This window comes from Prunus dulcis, unplaced genomic scaffold (assembly GCF_902201215.1).
Source record: "Prunus dulcis unplaced genomic scaffold, ALMONDv2, whole genome shotgun sequence".
In the NCBI taxonomy this organism is placed as follows: domain Eukaryota; kingdom Viridiplantae; phylum Streptophyta; class Magnoliopsida; order Rosales; family Rosaceae; genus Prunus; species Prunus dulcis.
This window is the reverse complement of record NW_023010236.1, coordinates 17,587-27,167: the sequence shown is the minus strand read 5'-3', so window position 1 is coordinate 27,167 and position 9,581 is coordinate 17,587. Positions and strand designations below refer to the sequence as shown.

The window sequence follows — 9,581 nt, the reverse complement described above, 5'->3', positions numbered from 1 at the left end:
GGAAATGCGCATGTAAAAAGGGGAGAATTCCATTCTGTGTCAGGATCACCTCCCCAAAGAGCTATATATTACCTCAAAGGTTTAAAAGTATAATATCTTCCGCTATAGGCAGTAAGTTCCATAGACAGAATTCATAATTATTTTATTTCCTCAATTTTAGGAATTATTCTTCTACTCCCACGATAATACCGCAATCCAAATCCTAATAAACTTGCCACTCCTTCTCCCCAAAGAAAAATAAATGTTAATTGATTTGGATTGATCAACTCCTCTTTTAACAAGGTTTTGGAGTCGGGAATGCTATAAATTAACCTTAGCATTGTAGTCTTTGTATCTTAATTTCTCCAACTGTTTGTTGCATTTTTTTAGCCATGTCTGCAACTGAAAGTTCAGACGTCAAGACTACAAGTCATCTTTGCGTGAAGATATGTATTGCATTGTTGAGCCTGTTCTTGATTGTTGGTGCTTACACCTGTTTCTTTATTCCGAACATAGGGTACACACAACCTGAATTCAACGTCACTGGTGCGTATCTTAATCGATTCAATAATTATACCGAAATCAACCATACTCTCTCCGACAGTCTCGTCCTCAACATCACCCTCACAAACCCTAACAAGGAAGTCGGCTTTGAGTGGAGTGACACCCAAGTCATTGCATACTATCAAAATGAGAGATTTGGTCTTGTCACTTTGATCGATAGGTGGAAATTGATTCACCAAGACCCCAAGAACACAACTATTTTTCAGAATGCCCTTATTCAAAGGCAGAAGCCTCTGCTGTTTGAGGAACATGTGCTTCCCAACGTTACTCACCATTACCGTATTGACTTAGTAATTGCTTTCCATGACAAGATTCAACAATCATTTGCCGAGGTCACGTGCAACCTAACAGTTCCACTAAATTTAAATGTAACATCTTGTGATGGTTTCAACACAACAAAGTGCTCCTATATTCAATTTAAACTTGAGCATGACTTGGCTCCTAAAAATTAAGGAGGAGCTCCTCCTTAATCATTTTAATAATTACTTTCAATTTTCTCCAAGTGCCTTACTTCAAATAGGTTATCTGATTAATGTTTATTTATTTGTTAAGAAAGTTCATGTCTTCCCCTTAAAATTCTTTTTTTATTTTTATTTTTTAAATTACCTTTAATCCGTTATATTTATTTATTTACTTTTTATGGACAACCATATAGCTCATCGAGGACAACTTGAAGAAACCATATATCTCCTTCCAGACCTCTCTTAACAAAGCATAGCCGTCTTATCTTTTCTATATTCAGCTTAGGCAAAAGACTCCAAAACCCGTCTTTGACCTGCTGCCTCTGGCCTTAAAACACTGTATACCAAATACTCGGGCTGAATTAGAAACAGATGACCAATGGTGGAGGAACACAATCTCTTCAACCATGCAAGGCTTGATACCAAACTACAAACGGCCCGGAACTTCCTCTAATGCGTTTGGCAACCCTATCTGCCCAACCAGCGCAGATAGCCTAGGAGCTCTTCCTCATACATACAATAATAGAGGGTTCTTATCATGGGAAACCCTCCAAATCAAGCTACTGAAAGAAAATTTGAGAATGTTTAATTGCATATTAATAGCTTAAAGTTTGGCCAGGAGACTTTTTGGACCCAGCTTATCAATATTCATGGATTTCATGTAAAGTACAACACCATCAACAGGGACTTTAGATATTTCGGCGAGAGAAAAGTCAGGAAATATGTTACTATATACTGCAGAAGAATACAGATGGTAACAGTATCCAGGCTCGGTTCTTCCAGCTCTTCCTGCACGTTGAGCAGCTGATGCATTACTTATCCACTGTACTTCATCTATTTCCATGCCATTTAAGGAATTGTAGCTCTTCACTTTCTCTCTTCCAGTATCTACAACATACTTTATCCCAGGTATAGTTAAAGATGTTTCAGCCACATTGGTGGCCACAACAACGAGCCGTTCTCCTTCCCTGACTTCTTCAACGACATGAAGCTGATCTTTCACATGCAGCATGGCATAAGGAGGAGGAACATGAAATGTACCTGGAGAAGTATTCTCTTCAACTCCACTCTTTTTTCCCATGCTAGGATTGGATTGGTGTAGCAAGCATTTGGAGTAACTGAAAATGGTTGTTTCTCATCAGAATTGAAGTTAGATGAAGTTTTTGCGTCTCAAGCTTCAGTGCAGTAATGCCTCCTTCCTCTCCTAAAAGATTTTCCACATCACCATCAATTTCCAGACTAGCTTGGATCAATGAGTCGCCATGGTCACCAATAAATTCCAGTTCATTCTCTGTTTCTGAATCATATGAATCATCCTACTCATCGTCATCTATATCAAACTGATCTTCATCATTATAGCTAAATCTGTTAGTTTGATGGCCAGCCAAATTCCATGAACCTCAAATGCTTCATTGATCTCCTTCATGTCTATTTCCTCAGTAGAACTTCTTTCAGAAACTTCAGTGACATCACTCCTAATATCCCCTTCAGTTGTTTTTTTAAACTGTTCCTTTGAAACTCTATGTAGCTTTCGACACAAATACTCTACTTTCCTCTGCCCAGTGACGAACACAAGTACGCCCCCGCGTGGCAGCCTCTTGTGAATTGCCAAGGCTTTTTTACATGCTTGCCCAATATAATCCTCTTCCTTAGTTCTGCTTGAAAAGTAAATGGTTACAGGAAATTGTCTGGTGGGAACTTCTATAACTGGCGGGGGATTGCGAAACAGCTTTCTACCAGACATGAAGTCCTCCACTCGCAAGTGGCACTCATCAGAACAAGCTTCAAAAGACAAATCTGTTGCCCAGTAATTATAGTTCTTCCCGAAAGCACCTCCCATTGCTGCTCTGCAAATTTTTCCTGCCATCACATGCAAATGAGTACAACAAATGGTTCAAGAACCTTGACTAACAAATTTTTTCATGATCAACACTATGGAGCTTCACCTCGCGAGCACGAATTACACGTGAAAGCATTCCGATAAGAATGTCGGTGTTCAAGCTCCGCTCATGAGCCTCATCAAGAATTATATCGCTTCAGCAAAAAGTCATTCTGTACAATAAAGAGCTTTGGTTTAAGTACATTGGACAAGGATAACTAAATCTAACTAAATTCCATAAAATTTCATAAGAACGGTGACATGAAAAAAGATTTGTACCAAAAAAAGAAGAAGAAGTTGGAAACAGATCCCAAGACGTAATGATCAATACTTGTACAATTGAGAGAGAGTGAAAACCAAAACCAAAACTAATAAAAATTGAGTTCAGGGCTGAATAAAACCGGCCCATTTGTGTGCCTTGATGCAAAATTAAATTGTGCAAGTACAAGCACTTCTAGTAAAGGGGAAGAGTCTCCAAAAATCTAGCTGGTTTCTCTCATCTTATCCCAAAAACAAACAAAAAAGGAAAAAAATGAAGACATTAATGACAAGCTGCAGTATTAATATGATAATTTATAGGACGAGCACTGTGTGCCAACCTCACACGAATCCTCAGACACCGACCCACACACTGCCCGTCTAAGCCTTGAGACACATCCAAGGCAGCACTGATATGATTCCCTATTGACCGCCCACTAGCAGTCCATTAAGCCCAATGGCTATGCATATCAAATTAATACTCCAGCTTGTCAAAGCATTTTTATCCTTTTTTCGTTTTTGGATAAGATGAGAGAAACCAGATACGAGAGAGAGAGAGAGAGAGAGAGAGAGAGAGAGAGAGAGAGAGAGAGAGAGAGATTTATTAAGACTTAAGATATGTACAAATAGTCAAAACTTAAAAGGGATTTTCTTTCTAAGAAAAGAGAACCATGATGTTTGGCTCAACCCATAATGTGTTCCCATTATATAAAACCATCTGTTTTGTAGGTTCCCTTCAAAACCATTCATGTAAAACATTTCCCAAATTGTAGACAAATGTCGTAATTACGCGTAAAATAGTTTGTCCCAGGATCCTAACCCATACATATATAAATTGAATTTTTCTATGTCAAGGATGTCATTGTTGTAAGAAAAGTGCATGTCCTTCCTAGGGCTATCCATGGATATATTTTACAATGATCGGAACCATCCATATTTTAGGTCATTCTTCAAGGATTATACGGACTAAAAAAAATTCAGATCAGATGTTGTCAAGGATAATCAAATGGCTAAACAATTTCTGATTTAGCTGAGAAGCTAAAAACTGAATGGTTCTAATCAATGGTTCAATCGTCCAAACCGTATATGTATCAGTATGAAAACAGAACCCAACCTTAATAGAAACCCATATAGAGAAACGTATTATTTGATGCATAGTTGCTCAAATTATGATAGATTAACAAGATCGGTTGGTTAAAGAACCTGAAGTTCCCGTGGTAATATTCCATCTGTCATGAACTTGATGGAGCAACTTTCACCGACCCTTTTGCCATACCTAACTTGAAACCTGACCTCTCTACCTAAATGTAGACCAAGCTCATATGCCACTCGCTTAGCAGTCGCAAGGACTGCCACACAACGAGGTTGAGTAACACCAATTATACCACTTCAGACTCAAGAGAAGCTTGAACCAAAGCCGGCTTCAAAAAGAAACTGCAACATGTCAACCGAAATGCAGAATTAGGAGCTTCAAGGGATCAAGAATATGAAATGCATATAAGCATAACAACAATAATATGATAATAAACCCACCTGTGGAACTTGGGTGGTTTTACCACACCCAGTCTCTCCACATATAATAACAGTGGAATGGTCATTAACAGCCTCCATTATCCCCTGCTCCACCATTACTATTGGGAAGATCCTTCCTTGCATTTTCAACTTCCTCAGGCCTTGATAAACGCACTATAGTTGGGGCAATTAGAGACCTCGGTGTAGGAGAATTTGATAATTTACTCGTCCTGCTGAAATTTACATTCGGTGTTTCTTTCACTTTTTCCTGTCCCAAATCCACCCCGAGTCTCCAGTTAGTCAGTAACACCAGTCATATATAAATAAATACCACTCAAAACATATAAAAACTTGTACTATCACATTTCTGACTACTGTAAGAAACAGGAACATGAATAGAATGTTGATTACATTGTGCTCATCATTATCCTTGATACCTATCAAAAAATCCAAATGTGGTCTTGGATTGCACATCTTACAAGTATTATAAAACCATATTGAAATTTAGAATCTAAAATTATTTGTTTGTTCCTGTTTTTCTTTTCCCTATTGAAGAGCAGGGTGCAGGAAGGAGTATCACAACATAATGCCATAAGAGCAACAAAATTTCCTTTTTAAAAAGTATCAACCAATAATGGGATTTCATGTAAGAGGTTCGAAAAATAGTAACGTAAAAAGACAAGATACTTAGAAAATCAAACAACTTGTAAGTTAACTTCCGCACACACCTGATTGGTGCCCTTCCTTTTGTTCCTTCTCTTTGCTAGCAAGATGAGGGTGTTGCTATCACCACCTCCCAAGCCTAAACCCAAACAAAAAAAACCAAAAAAAAAACACGGAAAGAGAATGAAGGTTTAAAATTCTTTATGTCTTTGGTGGAAGTTGTTAAGTGAAGTTGGAGTGATCTGGGTAATCCCTAAAGGCTGTTTTCAGCTTCTTAGCATTAAAATGACGGTGTGGGAAAGGGGAAGAGAGCTCGAATTTTATGGGACTGTCTTGTTCATACTTTGTTCTGGAATTTATGGGTGGAACGCAACGTAGAATTTTTCAAGAGTATGTAGGAGTGTCTTATGAAGAACTTTGGATTCAAGTAAAATTTTGCGCTTCTCTTTGGGCATCTGTCACCGAACAGTTTAAGGATTACCATTATCCTATTATCTTGAGAGATAAGAGAGCTGTGTTAAGATAAGTTTACTAAGACGTTTTTTCTTGCCTTTCTTAGAGAGGTGTAGCTTCAGAGTCTTTTCTTGGTTCTAGTTTCCTGTTTTTTAAGCAGAGTTTACTCTTGTTGTTTAGTCGAGGACTACTTGTCCTCTTGATTATCAATACAATCGTTTCTATTTAAAAAAAGAAAAAGAAAAAAAGAATGAAGGTTTAAAATTACCGAAAACGAGTTTTTTGCCCTTCTAATTTAAACCATAACAAGAGATTCTGTACCATGCATTACATATTTCAGTTAATGGCTGAAGAACTAGATACCTAGGAAAAGTGGCTGAGCCAGTTCAGTTTCCATTGCTTACTCCAAGTTACATGATAGAAATTTCTTTAACAAGTAGCATGTAATTGTAAGCTTTAATTCACTATAGCCCTATTTATATAGCATTTGAGATTAAGATCAAGAAAAAGAACAAAACTTGAGCCCTAGATTTCTGTTGTTTTATTTTGTCAACCTTATAAACTAACCTAAGGCCCTGTTCTTAGGCAAGTATTTAAATGGGAGTCTTGTAGTTGAAGGAAACTAGCATAGAGGCAAATGAAAAACAATAAAATCCACACCTCAAGTCCATATGCTGTGCACAATTCTCCATGGGAAAATCCATTTGGCTCCTCATTTACTTACTTCAACAAACCTGAAAAATATTACCACAAAATTTAATCACAAAAATTATTATGAATAAATAGACTTTTAACCATTCAACAATTTATCAATATAACAAATGCAAATGAATCTCTTTCATTTGTTTTCTGGGAAGTAAAGTGTTGCATACGAACAGACGGGCAGTGATGATGGAAAAGGGCGGAACCAAGTATGAATCTTCTCTTCTTAAGCCTCGGTGGTGGAAATTTTTTCTGGAATTTCCTTCTCCTTCTCTCCAAGTGTCTCTTTCTCACTCACTTTCTTCTTCGCTGCGTTCTTCTGTTGTAAAAACAGGTGCATTGAGGCTCTAGGGCGGGTTTTTACAGAGTGCTTCCATAATTGGGGTTTATGCAGGGGCAAAATCGGGGTTCTGTGTCCGATGGGTATTATCGTAAAAACGTACATGAAACTGGCATATAAAACTCACATGGGTATTATCGTAAAAACGCAAAGTAATTTTTTAAAAATTAAAATTAGAATACGAAATTCTGGAACAAGATTAAATATGGTGGTTCTTCTTTTCTTACAAGTGCAATACTGTCCAGATGGAACAAATTATGCATGAATTGACTTTCAAGAAAGAAAATTAGGAAGTCAATTCATGCAAAATAAGCCTTTGATTTTAGTTTTTTTTTTAAAAAAAAATTAATAATTTATCTCCTTTGATTTTAGTATGCTGCAGAATCTGTGGATCTAAATCTCTGTTCGGCTTCCCAGAAACTGAAGGAAAAGAATCAAACTAGATAAAAGGTTCATTTCAATTGCTTTTATATTGTTCAGGAGCATATGAAGTCCTACTGCCTGCTATATAATTTTCTCTTCAGTTGTTTTTTTGTTCATTTAATTTTGTACTTGAAAAGGAAACAATTGATGTGTAGTTCATAACTTTGCCATACTGCATAACATTAGAACCTCAACCCTTTTGCATATGATGTTAAGTGACGTGTAATATTAATAAGCCTCTCGCGGCGCATTAAAAAATATATATATATATATTATAAAATGATTTGGGATATGTGCGAATTTAGAGCTACACGTAAAGTAGATGAGACACAGCATTTAACGAGGTTCGGCTATGCCTACGTCCTCGGAGAGCAACAGCAGTAACTTTTTCACTATATAAAATAATAGGGCTACAACTTTAGAGTTTACAAGATGTGAGGCTCACTGAATTTTCTCTCTCTTTCTTCTTCTCTCTTTTCTTTCTTCTTTTTCTCTTCTTTTCTTTCTTCTTTTTCTCTTCTTCTTCTCTCTTCTTTTTCTCTTCTCCCCTTTCTTTCTTTTCTCCGTTGGTCACACTCCCCTTTACAATTGATATGCCTATTTATAGGCTAATGTTTAGGCAAAATACAGGGAAGGGAAAGTTCCTGGAAGATGCAAGGAAACTTCCTCTGTGGGCTCCACCTTCAAACTTTTACAACACTCCCCCTTGGAGACCACAAATGATATGGAATATGCCTCGTTAAAAACCTTGCCAGTAAAAACCCAGTGGGACAAAAACTGGTCGAAGGGAAAAAGAGTACATAACCATGTGTAACATAAAATTCTGTGTATATTGACATGCGTGCGACACTGCCTCGTTAAAACCTTGCCAGGAAAAACCCAGTGGGATAAAAATCCTGGACGAAGGAAAAAGAGTACAGTGTGTAAAGGTCTTTATTGATGGCACGCTTCTGTGAGTCAATCTTGAGCGACACTGCCTCATTAAAACCTTACCAGGAAAAACCAGTGGGATAAAAAAACCTGATGAAGGAAAAAGAGTACAGTGTATGAAGGTCTTTATTAATACCATGCTCCCCCTGATGAATATCTCCCCCTGAAAACTTCATGACTAGCTGTTTCCAGTAAGCGACCATAGAGATTTCCAGAGTCCGCATATCTAATAACACTTGGGCTATTTATAATTTCACTCAAAAATATGCCCGTATATGGTGTTATGCTTAGATAGCATCAAATATGCCTCACATCATCCCAAAATGATGGTGATGGAGTTGAGCTCTATCTGGAAAATATATGTCCGGTCCAATATACTTCCGGAAAATCCTTAAAGTGTCCAACGGATAATCCTCATAAAAATGCTTCAATACTTTCTTAGTATAAGCAAGAATCTCGTTGGCATAATGCTCGATCTTTAAGTCGAGACAAATATTTCTTGAACTCTTCAGAAGCTTTAATGTGTTGCAAACACATTATAATCAATATACTCACTGAGGCAATTTATGTATATTAACATTGAGTACAGAGGGGCACATGTCATTCAGGGACTTGCTTCATGCAATTTCAATCCTTTCAAGGATTTTGTTTAAAGGGATTAAACTTTATGACACATTATATAGCTTTAACCTAGCTATTTATACATCTTTAGGAAATCGCTTCTGGCAATATGCTCTGTGCCTTTAATAACCTTTAAAGATAACATGTTGGTCTCCGTAAATGTGCAATAAGGGGGCACAATTGAATTTGTAAATATGGAGAAAACCCAACATTCCTTGTTTATGCCAAAAAAACATTGTGTCATACAAAGTAGGTATATTCCCTTTTATTCCGAACACCCAAGTATAACTTTCAGTATTAACAAATTTTGGGGTTCGTACTGTGGGTTTGTTCTTTCACGTTCATTCTCATCTATAATGGAATTGCCTCATTCCATTTTGGCCAATGATATTGTCGACATTTAATAATTGAACGTGGTTCCAATCAACACAACCCATTGATGATTTGAGTAGCTACTCCAAAATCAAAATTTGTCATTCATCAATTCATGATCCCACCATTCTCATGTGCATGCGCATACATCAATTATAAGCATTTCTTTGCTTTTGGGTACCCAAGCCACTGCAGGGGGCTTTTATTATGTGAGAATGTGGATTATAACCTCCAATGGAGCGTTATTTTATAGTAGGGCGTGGATAATCTCCATTTAGGGAGTTGGAACATTTAGAACCCATATATCTGTCATGCTGCAGGCATGCCACAGATTAATACATACATGTCAATTAATTTCTGGGACTTTAACCCATACAATTTGCTACGCATTAGGCGTGCACAATATCAATATTGACATGTCAAA

General features: G+C 37.2%; 1 pseudogene; it reads right to left on the bottom strand.

Moving 5' to 3' along the window:
• Positions 1–1,578: 1,578 nt before the first annotated feature.
• Positions 1,579–5,507, bottom strand: LOC117613260 (annotated as a pseudogene).
• Between the last annotated feature and the right edge of the window lie 4,074 nt (positions 5,508–9,581).